This window comes from Hyperolius riggenbachi, chromosome 1 (genome assembly GCF_040937935.1).
Source record: "Hyperolius riggenbachi isolate aHypRig1 chromosome 1, aHypRig1.pri, whole genome shotgun sequence".
Lineage (NCBI taxonomy): Eukaryota > Metazoa > Chordata > Amphibia > Anura > Hyperoliidae > Hyperolius > Hyperolius riggenbachi.
Genome location: NC_090646.1, coordinates 409146408 through 409169059, shown reverse-complemented (window position 1 = coordinate 409169059; position 22652 = coordinate 409146408). Strand labels below are relative to the sequence as shown.

Sequence of the window (22652 nt, the reverse complement as noted above, 5' to 3'; positions counted from 1 at the left end):
TCAGGCTTTTCTATTGCAGTAGCAATTTGTGTTTTAATGTCTCAAAATGAACAAACAATATAGACTACAGTGACGTTTTTTTTTTGTGCTTCACAAAGAATCTCTGCAGATGTGTGAAATAACATCTGCAATGAGTTCTCTGCAATGAGTGCTAGGAAAATACCTAGCATGAGAAGTCTTCTCCAACCTATGGAGTATACTATAGACGCATATACTGGAAAGTACAAAATAGAGCATATCTAAAAAATAATCTGCTGGACAAAAAAAAGCAATAATTGTGGTGTACAATTACGAAACAACACTATAGTTATAACAGCCACTGAAAAGGTCATTGACTAACACCTGCGATTTTGACAAGTTCACACTATAAATGAGCTTCACTAGAATTCGCTAAGCTCAAATCATACACTTAAATAGTTGATTAGGTTGAAGAAGACACATGTGCATCAAGTTCAGTCTCTAACAAACTGCGGCAATTTGTTTCAGAGGATGAATGGAAACCTTAAAAAACAATTACCAGTTAAATTTCACATTGGGAAAAAATCCTTACAGATGCAATGTGTCTGCTAAATCACCTCTCTGGATCAAAATATTAATCATTTACATTTAAATCAACCGCAAATATACAAACTAAATAAATAGCTTCTAATTTTTATTTTTTTTCCCAAAGTAAATAAGTCCAGATTTTCTCTTCCTCATTGGAAGTGAGCCTCTTATTTGTTTTATTAATGATTGCTTTCACATGCACTTCACATCTCTTTTTGTAGTGCTATGCACAAAAATCCTCTTCATATTAAAGATATGGGCTACAAAATGCAAAGTTGAATCATATATGAAAGAGGGAGTGGAATTTCGACATTTTGCTTAAAACTTTGAGTTACTTCCTTATACAGTAAGTAAAACCAGTGAAGTTTTCCAGTAGTAGACATTTTTGGCCTAATTTACTAAGCCTTAGCAATTGAAATAGCAATCTTCAACCTCAGTATAAAACCGTGAAAACCAGGGGACCAAAATAGCTCAACCATCAAGAATTTTAGAGGAATAAAATTAACAGAAGAAAAAATGAATATTATCTGATATGACCCAGGTAGGAATCACAAATGTTAGCTACCAAAAAAAAAATAATCCAATGTATAGAAGAATTAGTATAGGTTTGGAGGATCACTTTGTATCTCCACCACTCTTAACGTTTGTAAAGCAAGGGCCTAAAGAATCTTTTTCTGCCAATTAATGTTTTTGAAGGCTTGGGAAAATAATCATATTGTTCTGTATATCCGGTGATGAAACTGGGACATCCACAGAAAGAAATAAGATGTATGAGATCTCTAACCAGGCCAGATAGATACAGAAAACTATTATTAATATGTGCTGACACATACAGTAAAACAGAAACATGAATTGCATAATATAGGGCATGGGAAATACAGTATACTATCTGGAAACTAGGTGAGTTGACGGCTACTACTACAGATCCTTCTGAAATGAATACACCTTTGAAATATAGAGCTTCATTTGTACATTTACAAGTGATACTATACTTTCTTGAATACTGCCACACATGTATATCAGTCTCTCCCACATCTTGTTTGGAATTTCATCTCAATAAAAAGTATTTTTCCATACCAATTTACAACCAGATATAAATTTAAAAAACTGTCTGAAGCTGAAATTACACATCTTTCCAAGCTTGGAGTCTGCACTCTAAGCAACTTTTCCTCTTGCTGTGAGGCTAGGAACACACTAGGCAGAAACGCGAGCGTTGTGGAAAATGCTAGCATTTTTGCTGCTAATGACAGTCTATGGGCCGGATGTAAATTTGTGCTTTTTACATTGTGTGTTTTTGAAGCTGCAATATTTTCAAAAAAGCATGTAAAACACACAAAATGTATCTCAATGGAGATGCAGAGGAATGCATTTTTACAAAATATGATACTTTATTTTACTCAACTGATTAAGGAAATTTATAAAAATGCAACCCTAAAACTCAGTCACATACAAACAAGCACCAAAAACGCAGTAAAAAAATGTAACCCCACAGTGCAGAAAATGCATGGTTTTCTGCACTGCCTAGTCTGCTCCCAGCCTGAAAGTAATTGGTTGCAGAGGAGTTTGTTACCCCACCTGGACTAATACATTGACTGACAGCAAATCTGGGCACTCTCATAGGTGAAACCCCTCCCACAGTGTGATGTCAGGACCATGGTCCTGACAGTTTCCTGTCTGTGAACCTCATTGCATTGTGGGAAATAGCTGTTTACAGCTGTTCCCAACTGCCAAAAAAGCAAGTAGCATCTCGTGTCACTGACATAATCTGCCAGCAGTAAAAATGTCCCCATGTGAGAAATGTCAGAATGTAAATCAGAGAGAGGAAAGATTTTACAGTGGGCAAGCACTGACTTAATCATTTATACATAATTATTGAAAAAATGAAGCACTTATTTTCACTGGAGTTCCTCTTAAAAAAAAAAAAAAAAAGTTTACCATAAATCACTGCAATGCAGAATTGAAAAGATGAGACTGCCTTTTTCTCAAAAACAGTAGTTTTTTTTTTTTTGTTAAAGTAGTATGATTAGCCATATTATGCCAGGGAAAAAACCCCTTATATAAGTAGATACCGTCTTTCTCCGAATATAAGACATATTCTTTTTGGGGAGGAAATGTGTGCTAGGGCTTATTTTCGGGGGTGGGAGGGGCTAGACACTTTGTGTATGGTCAGGTGCATGGTCTCTTACCGCACCTCCCTTGTGGCTGCGTCCCCCTCCGTTCCAAGTAATTCCTCCGGCGGTGGCGGCATAGTAATCAATCTGTGAGGGTGCCATTTGACCCTCACGCAGTACGCTAGGCCGACTCTGCGCTAGCGCTCTCTTCCTGTCATCATGTGCGCACGGCTGATGCGTCCCAGGCGCACATTGATTAATCAATGTGCGCCTGGGATGCATCAGCCGGGCACACATGATGACAGGAAGAGAGCGCCAGCGCAGAGCCGGCCTAGCGTACTGCCTGAGGGTCAAAGGGCACCCTCACAGATTGATTACTATGCCGCCACCGCCGGAGGAATTACTTGGAACGGAGGGGGAAGCAGCCACAAGGGAGGTGCGGTAAGAGACCACACACCTCCCCATACACAAAGCGTCCCCCCAGCTAGGGCTTAATTTCGGAGTAGGTCTTATATTTCAAGCATGCTTGAAATATAAGGGAGGCCTTACTTTCGGGGTAGGTCTTACTTTAGGGGAAAGACGGTATATGATCTAGATCTATGTGCATAACACATGTATTGTACTGTCCATCGTTTGATTTCAGTGAATTTTATATAGTAAATGAAGAGAATTCTTTTCCTGGTGGGAACCATATCTTTTGCCCACAGTTTAAGGCTAAATCCAGATGTCATTCTGCGCTTAACTTTTTTTCTTTTCTCCTCCAATCACTGAGTCACTTCAGCCTTGCTTGTAAACACAAGTGAGCAAAGGATCGTGTTTCAGATAGGCAGCTAGGCAGGGAAACAAATGGAGGAGGAATATATTATAGAGAAAAAGAACCCCCAGCATGCAACTGTTTGGCACTGACTATTAAAGGGCCAGTGCTCCTAAAGTATGTGATAACTCCAAACAATAACAGCAGAAAAAGTTTTGAATGCAGGATTAGCATCTTTATCATTTAATACACTCAGACCAGTTACTGTTGAAATTTGATTTTTATGGTGACAATCCCGCTTTAAGGTCCAGTGTATACTCAATCAAATTGATGTAAAGATAATTTGATGTTTAAAGTATACCTAAAGCAAAACAAAAATTTCCAGTTAAGTACATAATGGGTTAAAGCACTTACTCCTAAAACTTGCTGCTTGTCATCTACAGGGTCATTCCCATTCCCTTTTCTAAGTCTTTTTAATACCGAACTGTCCTATTCGTCTAAAGGACTCAACCTGTTTTTCGGATTGATTCCATTAATCTGATCAAACTGGATAGCAGCTCTACTTCTGATAGTGGGCCTGAATGATCAACACTACGATCAAATCAGAGAATCGATTGTCCCAAAAAATCGTATTGTTAATGGCCACTTAATGCCTGGTATATACCATGCAATCTCATCAGATTGATGGGTTGATTCGATAATTTCTGATTTGATTTACGATTGTTTTTCTAAAAAATGTCCCAATTACTTCTGAACAAAATTGATCAGAAAGCCGATCGGGAATTAGATCTGACCTGTCATAAATTATCGATTCGAACCGTCATTCTGATGGGAAATTGCATTGTGTGTACTCGGAATTAAGGCTTGAAGCACACTTGTCTGTGTAGAAAGCCAGAAGTTTTCTGTCATATGCATTTCTGTATTTTGTATTTTTGCATTTGTGTATGCTTTTGCGGGTGTGTTTTTTGTTTTCCATGTGTTTATGTTTTTGGATAATCAGCTTTTTTATCCAGAGGGAAAAATACAGTACTACATTTTTTTTTGCAAAAATGCATTTTCTTTTCAACTTATGGGAACGTATTGTATACATTAAGATCGAACACGCTGTGCATTTTTAAAATGTTACACTGCAAATAAACTTTCATTATGTTTTATTTTGCATGCACTTCCCGCTCCTGCTAGAAACCACACAATTCTAACAAGCGTGCTACCAGCCTAATACTTTTCTCAGGAAGTGTTCATTGTCCTATCCAAGCGCATTTAAATTGGGCATGTACAAGTTCTGAACACATATGCCGAGTAAAATGAAGTGATCATGAACATTCTTGGGTGATTGCTGCATACATTTAACAGATGTGCCAGTCACATATTAAAAAAGTATGGGAACAGGTGGGACCCTAAAGACAACGAGCAGCAGAGTTTCAGGATTAAGTGCTTTAACCCATTGGGCCTGATTCACAAAGCGGTGATAACTCAGTTATCACGCCTAAAAGACTTTAGGCGTGATAACCTTTGCACTATCAAAGTTATTACACGCGTGTAAAGTTTTGCGTGCAAAGTCCCATAGGGCTTAATGGCCACTTCACGCGAAGCACGGCGCAAAACTTTGCGCGCGGGAGTTCGCGCGAATTCCTTCAGATCACGCCTAAACTAAGTTTAGGCGTGATAAAGGGTTTTTCACAGGCGTGCAAAGTGTTTGCACCGCTTTGTGAATCAGGCCCATTATGTACTTATGTACTACGGTAATTGGAAATGTTTGTCTCACTTCAGGTGCATGTTAAAGCAGAACTATAAAAAAGAGTAAATTAAATAGCTATCAATGATTGCATAAATAATAGTGAAAATTACAATGCTCCATCCATTGTGCCAAAAATGTAATTAATCTGTATTGGTCTATGGTGCTGTAGTAGCGGTTTCAGGACATTACTTGCTGAAATGCTCAGTGACAGCGTAGGAGATGTTTGTTAATCAGTTATTTATTATTATTATTTAGGCCTCGTTCACATCATTAGCGCAGATGGCTGTGCGATTGGAACGCAACGCGTCCGATCGCACGCCATCTGCGCTCCTATGCGCTGCGCTGCAGATCCCATTCATTACAATGAATGGGATCTGCACTGCGATTCCCAAAAATGCGTGCAGCACGCGATAGCGCAATCGCGCTGCCACGCAGCGCATATGATGGGAACGGTAGAAGGGCTGTCTATGCCCTTCTACCGTTCTTGCGTGTCGCACACTATACGCGCTGCCAAAATGCGCACGGCAGCGCGTATAGTCTGAACGAGGCCTTACAGTACCAACATATCAAACTGCTCCCTTACAAGGCCAATTTATACTGTACTTCAATGCTAAGGTTTGAATAACCTCCCCAAAATCAACCAATAAATCAATCAATTTATTCACAAAATAATTTTGATTGGACAATCTTACCAAATCGATGTAATCGAAAGGTAAACTGAGTGAACTTACTTTGAATGGATACTTTTGGTAGTCCCTCAAGTTACATACAGTATATGTGGTATGAATGTACAAATGGCACTGTATTGTTGACGTCACCTCTAAAATATGATAGAAACATCAGATTGTATAGTCTATAGTGTGGATCAGGGCAGACAACAAGGCGGTACAGGCAGTACTGCTGAATGTGGCCTGCACACAGTCTGGGGCCCGAACAGTGGTTGCACCACAACAGGCTCCAGCTGCGATAATGCAGTCACTTCATCTCTTCAATTGCAGACCTGTAGATCAGCACAGCATTTATGTTACCTGATTCCAGCGCAGGAGTCCTCTCTGCTTTCTCCTGCACTCTGCAATCATTCTGCTCTGCCTCCATCTCTCGAACACGGTAAATCCGGCGCTGGAGACTTGGGCGCAGCAGCGCAGGAGACTTGGGCGCAGCCGGCGCCACCATAGGCCGTAATAGGAACTACGGCTATCGCAGGCACAGGGAGTAACTTCAGCTCCGTCAGAAGACGGACCTGAAGTTGCTTTTAAAACAATAATTCGGATTCCAGCGATTGCTGGAAGCCGAATTATTTCATTCCCCCACTATCCATGTCGGCCTGGAGGGGGAATAGTAATTAACACGGCCCGGACTTGTTCGGCAGCAGGATCAGCCATATACTGGCTGTGTCCTGCGCCCAAGTCTCCGGCGCCGTTCTCTCTCGTACGCCCATCTCTGCCCTGTTTTGTATGTCATGTGAGTTCACCCGACATGCAGGCAGAGAGATACAGAGCACAAGGATCAGAGCAGGGCTGCAGGAAAATGCAGAGAGGACAGGAATCCTGCACTGGAATCAGATGAGTTGTTATACAGACATGCCACGCTGATCTCCTGTGCTGCTAGGGCTGATGGATGGAAGGTCAGACTTCCCAAGGGAGACCTCTGACAACTGGTGCTGTTTGTGGTGTGTGTCTCTGGCTGCTTATCTTCCTTCTACTCATCTAGGCTGAACCACCGGCAGAAATATAGGAGGAAGTGAGTGTGTACTAGATACACAAATGGCATATGATTACAACAGACTGCTGGTGTCAAGAGAGAAACAGCCTAGTACAGGGGTCGGCAACCCGCGGCTCCGGAGCCGCATGCGGCTCTTTTTCACCTTCGCCGCGGCTCCTAGCCGGCTCCGGTGTCAGTGGCTGCGGCGCGCGTGTGACGTGTGTGCTGTCGCTGGCAGGCAGCCTATCAGAGAGGCCGCCGGACCAGTGCAGTGCAGGGCTTCGGGCGGCCATTTTCCCGTAGCCCTGCAGGCAGGACGTGACGTAGGAAGAGGATCGTGGGAGTTGCGCGCCACAAGGTCGGGACCCGGGGTTGGGACAGGACGAGATCGTGACAGGAGGTCTTCTGACTAGGTGAGTAAATGGGTTTTCTTTTCAGATCTGCTGAAGAAATGTGCATATGGGGGTCATAGCTGTTAACGATTTGTGCATATGGGGGTCATATCTGCTAACGATTTGTGCTTATGGGGGGTCATATCTGCTAACGATTTGTGCATATGGGGGTCGTATCTGTAACGATTTGTGCATATGGGGGTCATATCTGCTGAAGGATTTGTGCATATGGGGGTCATATCTGCTAACGATTTGTGCATATGGGGGTCATATCTGCTAACGATTCGTGCATATGGGGGTCATATCTGCTAACGATTTGTGCATATGGGGGTCATATCTGCTAACGATTTGTGCATATGGGGGTCATATCTGCTAACGATTTGTGCATATGGGGGTCATATCTGCTAACGATTCGTGCATATGGGGGTCATATCTGCTAACGATTCGTGCATATGGGGGTCATATCTGCTAACGATTTGTGCATATGGGGGTCATATCTGCTAACGATTTGTGCATATGGGGGTCATATCTGCTAACGATTTGTGCATATGGGGGTCATATCTGCTAACGATTCGTGCATATGGGGGTCATATCTGCTAACGATTTGTGCATATGGGGGTCATATCTGCTAACGATTTGTGAATATGGGGGTCATATCTGCTAACGATTTGTGCATATGGGGGTCATATCTGCTAACGATTTGTGCATATGGGGGTCATATCTGCTAACGATTTGTGCATATGGGGGTCATATCTGCTGAAGGATTTGTGCATATGGGGGTCATATCTGCTGAAGGATTTGTGCATATGGGGATCATATCTGCTAACGATTTGTGCATATGGGGGCCATATCTGCTGAAGGATTTGTGCATATGGGGATCATATCTGCTAACGATTTGTGCATATGGGGGTCATATCTGCTGAAGGATTTGTGCATATGGGGGTCATATCTGCTAACGATTTGTGCATATGGGGGTCATACCTGCTGAAGGATTTGTGCATATGGGGGTCATATCTGCTGAAGGATTTGTGCATATGGGGATCATATCTGCTAACGATTTGTGCATATGGGGGTCATATCTGCTAACGATTTGTGCATATGGGGGTCATATCTGCTAACGATTTGTGCATATGGGGGTCATATCTGCTGAAGGATTTGTGCATATGGGGATCATATCTGCTAACGATTTGTGCATATGGGGGTCATATCTGCTAACGATTTGTTTTATAATGGTTTTGCGGCTCCCAGTTTTTTTCTCTTTTCGGAAACGGGTCCAAGTGGCTCTTTATGTCTTAAAGGTTGCAGACCCCTGGCCTAGTACATACTTATCACAAGGTGGAAGAGAGTTTCTTGCTGTAATAGATATTGGACTATAGAATCATTTGCCTGCAAATTGCAACACACACCCATGCATATACACATGCGAGCGCACAAACACACACACGCACGCACGCACACACACACCTTGAGCTTTAGAAACATGATCAGTAACTGTTAACCTTAGCTATTGTAAGAGTGATAGAATGGGAAACGAATACTGTATATACGCACTGTTCAGCTACAGTCAAGGGGCATGTGCTGCTCTACTGGGAGGGGAGGAGGGACATGAAGTGGCACAACAGAAATCAATGGGGTTTTTTGGCACAGCTTCATGTCACTACTCTGCTGATTTCTCAGCATTACGGGGAACAAAAGCTGCACAGTACTGATACCTGGAGTGGCACAAAGACTCCTAATATTAAGGTGTGGCGAGGGGTGTTGGTCCGCAGGGAAAAGTGAGCAAAGATTTGCAAGTAGCTAGACACAGCGGCAAGAGGTGGTCATACAACTTAATTAGCCCTCTCTGCCACAGCCACCTCCTTGGGCACAAGCGAGTACAGTTTCCCTTTTTGCAAGACTGTGCTTGCGCATCCTATTGGTCATGGGGTGGTTGCTGACAGCAGGGCTTGGACAATGAAAAATACAAACCCAGCCCTGCTATTACTACCTACCGGACACTACAATCTACTACCTACCTGCTACTACAATCTACCTATCACTACCTGCCTTCTACCATAATCCACCTATTACTACCTGCTGGTGAATACAATCTGCCAATCTCTACCTAACAGCCACTACAATCTACCTATCACTACCTGCTATTACAATCTACCAATCACTACCTGCCTGCTACCACTATCCACCTATTACTACCAGGGATGCTCATCCGGATTCTGGATATCCGGAATATCCGGATGAGCATCCGGATATCTCTCTCTCTCTCTCTCCTCTCTTGTCTTCCAGGGATTTGTAGGATGTCAAAAGCAAGCTCACATACATTGGCCAGGAATCAAACCCAGGTCAACTGCTTGGAAGGCAGCTATGCTCACCACTATACCACCAACACTACATGCTGAATTTGAAGGGTGGGAAGGATGAAAAGCTATGCCATGCAACCATTCCTGCTAACCTAACGCTTACTTGTGTCTTACAACACATTGGCTTAAGACTTTACCAAATCCAATGCTCCAATATGGGGAAGCTTCTCTGTTTGCTTTTTTTTTTTTCTAAGTGTGGTGTCAAAGTTCATTCATCTCTTCAACTACAAGAAAGGCCCAGGAGTAGTCTTAGCTACCGTAATATCTATGTTACGGCAGGGCACTTATTACACGTTCTCTTACAGGGCTATGGAAACCGTTTTGCCCATGCGATAAAGTGAGGTGCAAAAGTGAAATCATGCCTAGCAGAGGATGGTTTCGATCCATCAACCTCTGGGTTATGGGCCCAGCACACTTCCACTGCACCACTCTGCTTACATTTGTATACAATCTTCAAGTTTAAGAAGTTTAAGAAGGATACATTAGTTGAAATAGTTACACTACAATATATGTTACAGCAAGGCCCTAATGACACTTTCTCTTAGGGGCTATGGCCGCCGATTGGCCCATGTGGTAAAGCAAGGTGTAAAAAACAAAGTACACCTAGCAGAGGATGGTTTCGATCCATCAACCTCTGGGTTATGGTCTCAGCACGCTTCCGCTGCACCACTCTGCTGCCATACAGCAGATGCTTCGTTGTAGGAAAAAAGTGAGTGAGACCGCTTTGCCGTACGGAAAAATGGGCACTCCTCCTCTTTCTGGCCTTTGTCATCATGAAAGGATCATAGAAAGCCATCCCTGGGTGGGCTTGAACCACCAACCTTTCGGTTAACAGCCGAACGCGCTAACCAATTGCGCCACAGAGACTGTGCATGCAGTTGCTGCTAAATGATTTTATGGGGATGTATGTGTGTCTTTTGGAGGGAGGAAGTAAGTCTGCTCCAAGAAGTTTAACGCCATGTTTTCCTACAATGAAGCACTCACTGTGTGGCAGCAGAGTGGTGCAGCTGAAGCGTGCTGGGCCCATAACCCAGAGGTTGATGGATTAAAACCATCCTCTGCTAGGTGTACTTTGTTTTTTACACCTTGTTTTACCACATGGGCCAATCGGCGGCCATAGCCCTGGAATCTTCCAGACTTCAAATTCAGCATGTAGTGTTGGTGGTATAGTGGTGAGCATAGCTGCCTTCCAAGCAGTTGACCTGGGTTCAATTCCTGGCCAATGTATGTGAGCTTGCTTTTGAGATCCTACAAATCCCTGGAAAACAAGACAAAACGGAGGAGGAGGAGGAGGAGATTTTGTTTTTAGCTTCCAAAACAGGGGAATTGTATAGGATTATTTGCATATTACCGTATATACTCGGATACAAGTCGACCCCGTGTATAAGTCGACCCCCAAATTTGATCCCCAAAAGCTGGTATTTCTCCAAGTCTCAAGTATAAGTCGGCCTAGGAAAGTTGATGGCTGCAGGTGGGGACTAGGAGGGGTTACTGGCTCTACACTTGGGGTCCAGAAGTAATGCCTGCCTTTGGGGAACAGGAGAAGTTAATGGCTGTAGTGCATAAAACTCTGCAGCCATTAACTCCTCCTGGTCCCCAGGTGCTGCTTCAGCTTTTCACTGTTTAACTCATTTTGTTCTGCATTCTGTATGCAGATCGGATATCCTGAGTACTATGGCCAGTTTTCCCTATAAACTCCCCCTCCAGCCGCTATTGTGCCTGCCATTCTCTCTCTCCCCGGGTGGCCCCTCTCTCCCCTGTGTTTAGTGAATGCCCCTCTCTAGCTCTCCCTCCCGCCTCCTCCTAATTATAATTGTGGCCAGTTTTCCCTATAAACTCCCCCTCCCCTTCCAGCCGCTATGGTGCCTGCCGTTCTCTCTCCCCGGGTGGCCCCTCTCTCCCCCGTGTTCAGTGAATGAATGCAGTGTAGAAAGCTGACATACGTTACCTAATCCACCGCTGCGCGCTGTGTCCTTTGATCTCCTCTTCGCTCATGCCGGCGAGCATATTATAGCGTCTCTCCTGCTTCCAGTACCATGTGACATCGGGAGTCACATGGTACTGAAGCAGGAGAGACGCTATAGTATGCTCGCCGGCATGAGCGAAGAGGAGATCAAAGGACACAGCGCGCAGCGATGGATTAGGTAACGTATGTCAGCTTTCTACACTGCATTCATTCACTGAACACGGGGGAGAGAGGGGCCAGAACGGCAGGCACCATAGCGGCTGGAAGGGGAGGGGGAGTTTATAGGGAAAACTGGCCACAATTATAATTAGGAGGAGGCAGGAGGGAGGGAGAGCTAGAGAGGGGCAGTGCAGTGTAGAGTAGTGAGGAGAAAGGGGCACCCCGACCTCGGCTACAAGTTTGGAAATTTAGGGCTGACGCGACTATAAGTCGACCCCCCCACTTTTAAATTGTGAGTCAGTCCTAAATTTCTCGACTTGTAGCCGAGTATATACGGTAACCGGTTCCGGACCACAGGTTTTTTTCCCCTTCAGGACCAGAGCAACGTTCACATCACGCTTCTCCCACTCATTCGCCAATAACTTTATTGCTACTTATCACACTGAAATGATCTATATATTTTTTTTTGTGAGACAAACTAGGCTTTCTTTGGGCAGTACTTTTTGCTAAGAATTATTTTATTCATATACATTTTTTACAATTCACCATTTCTCAGCTTTCAGCCATTGTAGTTTAAAAATTACATGTGCTATTGATGATGAAACAGACACATTTTATTTGCCCATTTGTCTCGGTTATTACAACATTTAAATTGTGTAAAAGCAAGGTGTAAAAAACAAAGTACAATGTATGGCAATAATATTTTATTTGGTAATAAAGGTGTCTATTTTTCCGTTTAGTTTTTTTTACATTTTAATAATAATTCCAAGCCTTTATTTACAAAAGCCACAGTAATATACCCTCATGACATACATTTTAAATAATTTCCTAAGGTAACGATTCATATATTTTTTTTAAATGGTGTAATTTTTTTGAAATGTTTTTAACAAGTGTGTTATTTTGATAACTATGAGGTAGGGGAGGAAGGGGTTAAAAAAAACCCCCTTCCTCCCCTACCCCATAGATTAGTGTATTAGAGTGTATTTGGATGTATTTTTACTATTTGGCCACAAGATTGCGCTACACTGAGTTCCGTTTTGAGTAAATATAACACGAACCAAGTGTTTCACATTTGTTTTTGTCAGATTTTTTTAATCAGAGCTGCCGGAAGCTCTGAGTCATTGCAGACACAGTGATCGGGGTGGAAACAGCTGTTATCCATTCCCAGATAATGGAGGGAGAAGATTGTGGCGAATGCGGACGGGAGACAAGTGGCGATCGTGAGTGGCTTGGTAAGTAAACAGTATGCATACCTACTCCCCTGAGCCTGAAGTGAATTTTACAGGGGCGTAGATATGCGTAGCAAGGGAGCTAAAGTGGTTAAAGTACCCTGGTTGTCATTGCTCTTGGTGTACTCCTGCAGTGCATTAACATGTATCTTTACAACCTATTTCGTAATGGTAGACATATATTGCCAACACCTTCATTTTAAGAACTGGAGTTACCTTCCTTAAAGGGAACCTAAACTGAGAAGAATATGGATTTTTCCTTTTAAAATAATACCAGTTGCCTGACTCTCCTGCTGATCCTGTGTCTCTACTACTTTTAGCCACAGCCCCTGAACAAGCATGTGGATCAGGTGCTCTGACTGAAGTAAGACTGTATTAGCTGCATGCATTGTTTCAGGTGTGTGATTCAGCCACTACTGGAGCCAAAGGGATCAGCAGGAATGCCAGGCAACTGGTATTGTTTAAAAGGAAACACCCATAACGCTCTCAGTTAAGGGTCCCTTTAAGTCACCAAGATATATATATATATATATATATATATATATATATATATACATATACATATACATATATATATATATATATATATATATATATATATATATATATACATACACATATATATATATATATATATATATATATACATATATACATATATACATACACATATATATATATATATATATATATATATATATATATATACATATATACATATATATATATATATATATATATATACATATATACATACATATATATATATATATATAGATATATATATATATATATATATATATATATATATATATATATATATATATATATATATATATATATATATACATATATACATACATATATATATATATATATATATACATATATATATATATATACATATATATATATATACATATATATATATATACATATATATATATATATATATATATATATATATATACATATATATATACACACATATACAAACACACATTACCCAGAACACAGACTACCCTGAACATTACCCAATCTAGGTAAATGAAAGCAGAGGAATGCATAGATAATCAGTAAAGCACTATGTACACTTAAAGTACAGAATGTATTTGATCATGTCTGGATATGGAACATATTAACAAAAGTTGATATGCTTCAATGACACAGGGCAAGTTTAAACATGTAGGAGAGATCTTTCTGTCCACAAGACAAATGTTTTATTCTTTCTCTCCTGGACAGCTCAGATAAAGAGAGGTGTGTTTCAGAATAAACTGTCATCATGACTTTCCAGTTTCTGTTGCTTATATGTGGAAATTAACTTAGCTTATGGTTTCACTAGAGGAAGTGCTTTAAAAAAATCCTAGGGCCCACTGTAAAGAAAAGAAATCCGCTTTTCCTTTCAAATGTAATAACATGGGGGTTGCAGGGAATTACAGAACATATCTTAGTTGTAAGTTATATATATAATACGCTACACTACTTGTCCATATTCTTTATATGAGCGGAAAAAAACATTTTTTTAAAATGTCCACTGACATAAAAAGGTGATTCTGCCACCTGGGGGTATGCTAGTTTATTGGCCAACCTTTTAGGACATGTACACGTTTATGTGTGGGTGGGGTCGACCCATACTGTATCAGCTGTTGGATTTAATTGGTTTTATCTTGTATGTTCACTCTGATGGATTGGCTTAATCTGTCAGACACATATTGTCTTTCTATTGAATAAAGAGTTTTTCTATTTTTCATACTTACGTGAGGCTCATAATTGCAACATTCCTTTTTCTTCCAATTTCTTTTGTATGCTAGTTTATGCAGAAGTCCCCTAAATAAGTACACTCAACTTAGCTAAATTTACATAGTAAATGGAAGTGGGAGGGTGAGAGGTGGATACACTACTCTATGAGCCTGATTCAGTAACTTTTTCTCTAAAGTTTTCTCAAAGGGGATGTTTTTTAACCTTATTAAAAAAAATCTTTTCAGCAACTACTAAGCAAAAGTGTATAAATAACTTATCTTAACTCAAGCTTGATACTGCTCTTCTTATCTCCTTTTTAGTACTTCTTTACTGAATGCTGAAAATTATTTTGGAAAGAGAAGGAATTCCATCCAGCCAAAATCACTGCCTTCCACTGTCTTGCAGGAGCAAAGGTATGCTTATACTAGTGAAAGTTCAAACAGGCTGTAGAGTGAGTGCACCCTGTAGTTGGATAAAGCAAAGCTCAGTCTAATATGCATACATTTAAAAGGGGGGGCCAGTAAAATGGGTGTCTGGATATCCTGACAGTAAACCCTAGCTATCCCTGGCACCCACTTTCTGTTTTCACCGCCGCTTCCCCAGTGGCCAAATTCTGCTATCATGTGGCCATCCATGGCCCCCAAATTCTCTCTATCACTGCCGCTATGCCCTGCGTCCAAGCTCCACTATCCAAGCCACTATCCCCGACTCCATAATTTCACTATCACCACTATCTCACAGGAGTTTGGCTTTAATAGACAAACTTCGGCTCTCAGATTGATAGTTGTGGGGGGGGGGGGGGTTTTAAGGTTAGGTGTGGGGGTGAGTTAAGGTTAGTTACCAACAGGTATTAAGGTTAGTTGCCTTGGGAGTTAGATTAGCTGCGGGGGGAGGGAGTTTAAGGTTAGGCACCTACCAGGGGGTTAAGGTTAGGCACCCACTAGGGGGTAGTTAAAGTTAGGTGCCCACCAAGAAGGGGGGGGAGTTGAGGTTAGGCACCACCAGGGGAGGGTTCTGTGTGAGAATAAGGGAGAGGTTAGATCGTAGTAAATATTATCAATATTTTACGATATTCTACAATCGCTATCCTGAACCATTTGAAACAGGCATTTTTTCACATGTATGCTACTTCAGAGTCCCTGAAAATGAAAGTTGTTTAAGCCATATTCATTGGGAGGTCTGTATCCCTGGAAGCCAGTTTTATAATTGTAGAAAGTAAAAATGTTCTAACAAAGGGAATCATGCAAAATAGCTTGGCAGTGCAGCAGCAAGGACAGTTAACAATGCCGTTGTGCAGGAATTTTTAAACAAAATAGCTGATTGAGTACAACACAAAGTAGAATTAGTGAAGTCCTATTACATTTTGAAGGGCTAGTAACCCTATCTTGTGTCCTCATATTATAGTGTGATATAAGGGGGCACCAGGTCTCAGTCTGTAATTGCAGCACATTTGTCGTGATGTGATGCTGGAGTCTGAAGAGAGTTAGAATATTGTCTGTGCTAGAGCTATTCTAGGAAAAAGCCTTCAGTAAATGAGTTTCTTTATACCACAAGTCCAGTGCCTCTGTTTGCTTTGGTTAACTAGAGTCGTGGCCTTGAGATCTCTAAAGCCTGTAGTGCAGTGCTACAGAGTCTTTAGAGAAAGACCAAAACAATACCTGATGAATGCGGTCAACCATAAGAGAAAGGATTAGAAAAGGCAAGAAATGAGGTACCAGTGGTATTCAGGAAATCACAGCATGTGGAAGGAGACATAAGCAGATGCAGCAGCAGAAGGTGCAGACAAATAGCAAATAGCGTTGCACGTGTGTACCAGAAGACATGGAAAAACGTGATCAGTTTCAGCTGGTGAAAGATTTCTAAGGCTGGAAGTACAGCAAATCAGTGCTTCCGAAATCTCAAGCAGATCAGATTCATCATATGTTTCTAGATGAGATTTGGTAAACACAAGCAATACTATTAGCTAGTTGTATGAAATACAGAAAAACTGGCTGAGTGAGAAAACAAAAACAAAAATACAGCAGACTAATGTAGATGGGTATTTTCTGCAGTCTCTATTCCTTTTTAATTGATCAAAGCAGATGAATGCGCTAAACAATGCTAAAGGACAAATGTCTTGTAGCCCAGATCTATCTTTCCACCTCCAACTGTAATTTTTACAGTTCAATTTTGACATTCTGATTGGCAAAAAGACCTAGTTCCTTTACTACAATTTACAAACACTAGACTGAGTGGCGTAGCTAAGGAGCTATGGGCCCCAGTGCAAGTTTTACATGGGGCCCCCAAGTACTCTATACATAACAATTGATATGGCATACCAAAACCTGCCAAGGACAACCACTGTCCAACCAAAGCAAGAAAGACCGGCACCGCTGTCTGTAATTATAGCTCTTTAATAGCACCCGGTGGCAGCAATGACAGACTGCTGTTTCGGTTCACAAAACCGTTTTCAAACTGCTCGTAGCCATGACTGCATCATGTTAGTAATGTGATTATATTGTTCGACACAATGCACTGCAATGCCCCACTATGAATGTTAGCCTAACGCTAGGATCACAGTGGCCAGTTGCATAACACACACATTCTAATTAGTGTGAACTGCAATGGAGACTGGACATAGACATGATCAGCTACAAGGCTGTACTGTGAACAGGCCCATTAAATTAATTGGGCAGTGAGCTGACACACAGAATTATTCTGTAACACAACCTGCCACTTAAAGAGGAACTCCAGTGAAAATAATGTAATAAAAAAAGTGCTTCATTTTTACAATAATTATGTATAAATGATTTAGTCAGTGTTTGCTCATTGTAAAATCTTTCCTCTCCCAGATTCACATTCTGACTTGTATTACATGGTGACATTGTTACTGTGGGCAGATTATGGAGCTGTTTCTAGCTGGTCTGGCTTTAACAGACAGCTATTTCCTGTCTGAACATTGTTACATTGTGACAGTTTGCCCAGAGTACCGTACGGTACCAGAGCCTCTTGTGGGAGGGGTTTCAGCACAAAATCAGTCATACAGCGCCCCCTGGTGGTCTGTTTGTGAAAATCATTATTTTTCTCATGTAAAAGTGGGTATCAGCTACTGATTGGGATAAAGTTCAATTCTTGGTCGGAGTTTCTCTTTAAGGTGAAGTGACGTTTTTGAAAAGTCAAAGAAAAGTGCGTAGGTAGGTTGCAAGCTTCCAAAAACAAAAGGTTGTAAATCCTGAATTAAAGTGGCTTTCCAGAATAACAAAAAATTCCCCCATGAAGTACGAAAAATTTAAGAGCCAGTCAGATTGTGCACAAAATGAACAAAAATAAAAGCACATTTCCGGAGTCTGGCCAGTGTCACAAAATATGAGTGTAGAGGCTTTGTCCTGAAATAAAATAAAATATAAATACAAAATAATAAAAGAAGTGGAACTAAACTGCAGCTAGGTGGACTGGAGTGTGGTTAGGGTGAGTCATGAACCAGTCACAAAGTATGAGGTGCTTTATCGATACTGTGTTGGCAATGACTGGATATTATCCACTGACTAATAATAACAACAACAAATTAGGTACATTGTTTGGTTGTGGTGTGTTCTGTCGATTCACATTATTGTCATGCTTGGTTGTACTGGTTGGCAAGTAAGGTTCACTTGGTTATGAAATGGATTTTTGTGCATAATGCTTTGTTTTAGCCACTCATCTTGAAGAATTCTATGTAGAAGGTCACTTCATAATTCAGTGGACTTGAAATGGAGCTCTAAAAATATCCGACAAGCTTGCAATCTACGCTCACACTTCTGGATTAATTCGGCTTGACATATTTTTTGTCTGGTTGGGTTTTTGCAGAAGGCTTTTCATACAGAGCTGCAGTGGCACACTACAAGAGTTCTCACATTCGAGCATGCTAATTATATTGTTCGGTTCATTTTTAATGTATCATTGTTCGCTAGTAAGTTATGCTACATAATTACTCCTGCAGCGAGGAAGGACTAGCCCTAGCACTTTGCAGACATTACAGCGAAAAAACACAAATAATGCTTTCTTGGGTGCTTAGGTGTAGGCGTTAAAATTAATAGTAATTATGCACGTAATGTAAAACCATAACAAATATGACAGGACTTCCCATGGGGAAAATGATCTAAGATAAATAATGAGCTGTTTGGTGAACAAATTGCATTTTTAAGAATTAGATTTAGTCAAGTCATGCGAGAATCTTTTTTTCCCCCCCCTTAACGTATATGTTATTATTATGTCTTCTATTACTGATATTGAAGTGTAACAGCATTTTTGCACTGTGCTTTAAAGTGGAATAAAACTCTGACATAACGCTCAATAAAAATGTCATTTCCTACTTTTTATTACCCGTACAGTTACCATATTTGCTTTTGTGCACAAGTAATATTGTCTGTTTACAAACTACAAGGTCCCAAAGTACAGTTTATCTGCTCTGAAAGCTGCTATTGCATTGTATTGCATAGCTGTTGTATTTATATATTACAATCTATCTAGTGATCACCTCTCAGCTGCACACATACTAAAAGCAGGGAGGGATTCGTTTCGGCACTTTGCTAATGTTTAAAGGACCACTCCAGAGAAAAAAAAGTAGGCAGTTAAAATGTGACAGAACCGACAGGTTTTAGGCCAGTCCCTTTCCTCATGGGGATTCTCAGTTTTTTATTTCAACATAATTTCCTGTACAGCAGTTTAACTGTCAAAATAGTAAGATACCAGCCAGCCTCCCTACTCACTTGCACCCTATTTTGTCAGTTAGACTTTGCAACTGCTGTTCAGGAAATGCTGTTGAAAACAAAGAAAACCCTGAGAATCCCCCATGAGGAGATCGACTGGCCCAAAAACTGTCGTTTCTGTCAGATTTTAACTGCCTTTTTTTGCAATAGTAGTCCTTTAAAGCGGGATTGTCACCATAAAAATCAAATTTCAACAGTAACTGGTCTCAATGTATTAAGTGATAAAGATGCTAATCCTTCATTCAAAACTTTCAAAACTGTGTCTGCCTTGGCACTGTAACAAGGGCTTATGGGAGCTCAGTCTGGGCAGGAGGAGGAGAAGGTTACTAGCCAGAGATTTCAGAGGCAGAGGGGAGGAGGGAGGAGGAGAGGGGACTAAATGTGTCACATTACACACAGGCAAGCTGATAGCATCTCCAGCCCTCAGGCCTGTGACAAACAGAACATGGCTGCCCTCATTGTATCACAGTAATAAATAATCATAAACTCTTGAAGCAGCTGTTTGCAGCTAGATTTGTTGTGTAAACTATCTAAACTTTAGATAAGATATATAGACAAGTTACTTATTATAGTTAGTTTTTAATCTCGGATCCGCTTAAATGTTAACCCTTTCCTAAAGCCTAACCTAAAATGGTACCTGAGCCAAGTAAAGTTATTTAAAATAAACACATGATGTACCTGCAAATGAATATTAAATACATATCTTGCCATCAGTTCCTCTCAGAAGCTCACCATTTTCTTCTAACAACAATTCCCTCCAGGTCTAGTCGTACTTGTGTCACCGGAAGCTGAAAGCCTTAGTGCCTGTTTCCACTACACGCGGATTCTGGATGCAGAAAAACTGACTCCAATGAATGCCTATGGGCCTTTTCCCCCTAAATGTGATTTTTCTGATGCAGATTTCCCATAGGCATTCATTGGAGTCAGTTTTCTGCATCCACAATCTGCGTGTAGTGGAAACAGGCCCTTAGGGTCCTTTTCCACTATATCAATTGTTGTCATAACTGAAAGGGCAACTAATGTGTAAGGTAATTTCTCTATGAGGACGATATTACTGGTTAACAGAGTGCTGATCCGGAATCTCTTAATGGAACATTACCATTATTAAAACCATTACCATTTTTAAAACCGAGGACAGAGAATTCCATGGATCACAGTGGACAAACAGGACGTGGGAGAAGAGAATAACATTGATGAGAAAACTACGTTGGGGGCAAGTATGGTGTAAGTATTTTTATTTTGACTTTTATTTTTCAGTTCAGGTTGCTTTAAGGTTTTAATCCTAACAAGTAAAGCTAACACCCTTCTACCCTATTGCACAACACTAACAGTCCCATTTTATGTCTAACCTTTACAAAATAAAACTATTCAATACCCATTCTCCATAGTCTGTTTTGCCATCTGGTGCCCAGTCCTTCCTGTAGTTGATAATTTATGTAATTTTTTCATTTATCTTTGTGTGCATGCCAATGACACTAGTGCCTACTAACCACACATTGCCCAAACCAAGCACTGCATAGTAATAACAGTGGGATGTTATCATCTACTCACAGTGAAGCCCCCTGTTTTGGTTGAATGCTATCAAAGTATCTTAGCACCTCATTGTCCTTCTTTATCCTTGTGCAATATACCATAATTACATTCAGTTTACAGGATTAGTGAACTTATCCTTTTTTAATGGACTCACTGGTGGTTGCACACACCTCTGACATCCAGCAGTGAACTAATAAGCAGTGCAACATTCTATCAGCCATCTCAGTAGATAACATCTATATTTGCTTTTTTGAGTTTTGGCAAGATGTTAGTGACTGATTTTGAATGAAAGCAGAATTGAGGGAAATATCAATTCATTTTTTAAACAATAGTAGCTGTCATGGTGTCAGAAGGCCCGTTTAGCTTCATCAGATTTACACACACCTGAAATTAGTGCACAGCCAGTGATGCTGAAACAGATACTGTGCATACTTATGCTGAGTTTAAGATCCAGGGTGCCTTTTGTCCAGCATCTCTTTTACTCAGTGCATTCCCAGTGCAATTGAACTGGGAATGCATGAGCACCCAAACTGTGCATGCCCAGTAAAAGTGAGTGCCTTTGCACACAAGCAGTTTATCTCGTGCATGAAATTATGCATGATAATTCACATTTATTGGGCATGCGTGATTTGGAGCTCACAGATGTGACCAGTGTGCATGCGCTCATGCACAAGTGCTTCTGGACTGAAATATTTGACTGCTGTCACTGGCCTAATCTAATTGTTTCTATATTTCTGAAGAGCATCTGTCATAGGGGGCATGGGGAAGTGAAGTGTTGTCATTGCTGTTTCTCTCTGTGAATACTCCCAGATGTTTACAGGGAATTCCCTTATGACAGTGACACTAGAAATTCATTGAAATGTCTAGTTTGTCTTCTTCAGAGCTGGGAACAAAACATTTTAAATGTTATTTTTTTTTAAAAACATGCTGTGCAGGTCATCATGGGCAACATTAGCTCTAAGAAAAAGGCCATGCCAATCAATTTTTTTTTATTGTTTTATTGACTGAACAGAGAACAGGAAAGCTCATTATTTTATCTACTTAGCAGTGTGCAAACCCTGGTAACACAGCTTTGTACTATATTGAATGGTATAAAGCTAGCAGTGGCAGTGCTCCTAATGGTATTTGATCAGATTACTACATCAAATCTGGTGCAAAATAGTGATATGATCAATATTTCCCAATTAAGTTTTGATCACTGAAATATTGCCTGTTTACAGATTCACCATATATATAATTTGTATGTTGACCTTTAGACAAAGTCCTTGTAAAGAGTGGGACCCAGTAGCAGCACTTCCGTAGCGTTTGCCAATCACTGGCCATCAGCAAAGCACTACGGCAGTGAAACCCTATGAGAGTGGTTCCCCTGCAGCTCTTGCGCTTGCCGATCATACTCACTGATCGGGCTGCAGCATTTTTGGAACAATCCTGGGAATTGTGGTAAAATTACGGATGTACGCAATTTCAGCAATTGCTGGAGCTTTGCAATCCGTCACAAAACACCACCATTAGGACCAAGGCTTAAAAGACATCACATATAAGACACCTGGTGGTTTTCACAACCTAAAGACTCCTTAACTACATGAGCATTCATGTATGAAATTAGTAAGTACCCACAAATAAACCCAATCCATGTAGTGAGTCATTTTAAGGCCGGTGTAACATCTAATTTTCGTGTTGCGGTGGGGATGCAATGCTC

The 22652-nt window shown here is 40.9% G+C and overlaps 1 protein-coding gene and 1 non-coding gene across 7 annotated transcripts in view; both read right to left on the bottom strand.

The window, feature by feature from the left end:
• RFX3 (regulatory factor X3) overlaps positions 1 to 22652 on the bottom strand; it is a 367918-nt gene that overhangs the window by 118278 nt on the left and 226988 nt on the right. The window lies entirely within an intron of this gene.
• Positions 10393 to 10466, bottom strand: TRNAN-GUU (transfer RNA asparagine (anticodon GUU)). Its single transcript has one exon. It is a non-coding gene; the product is annotated as a tRNA-Asn (tRNA).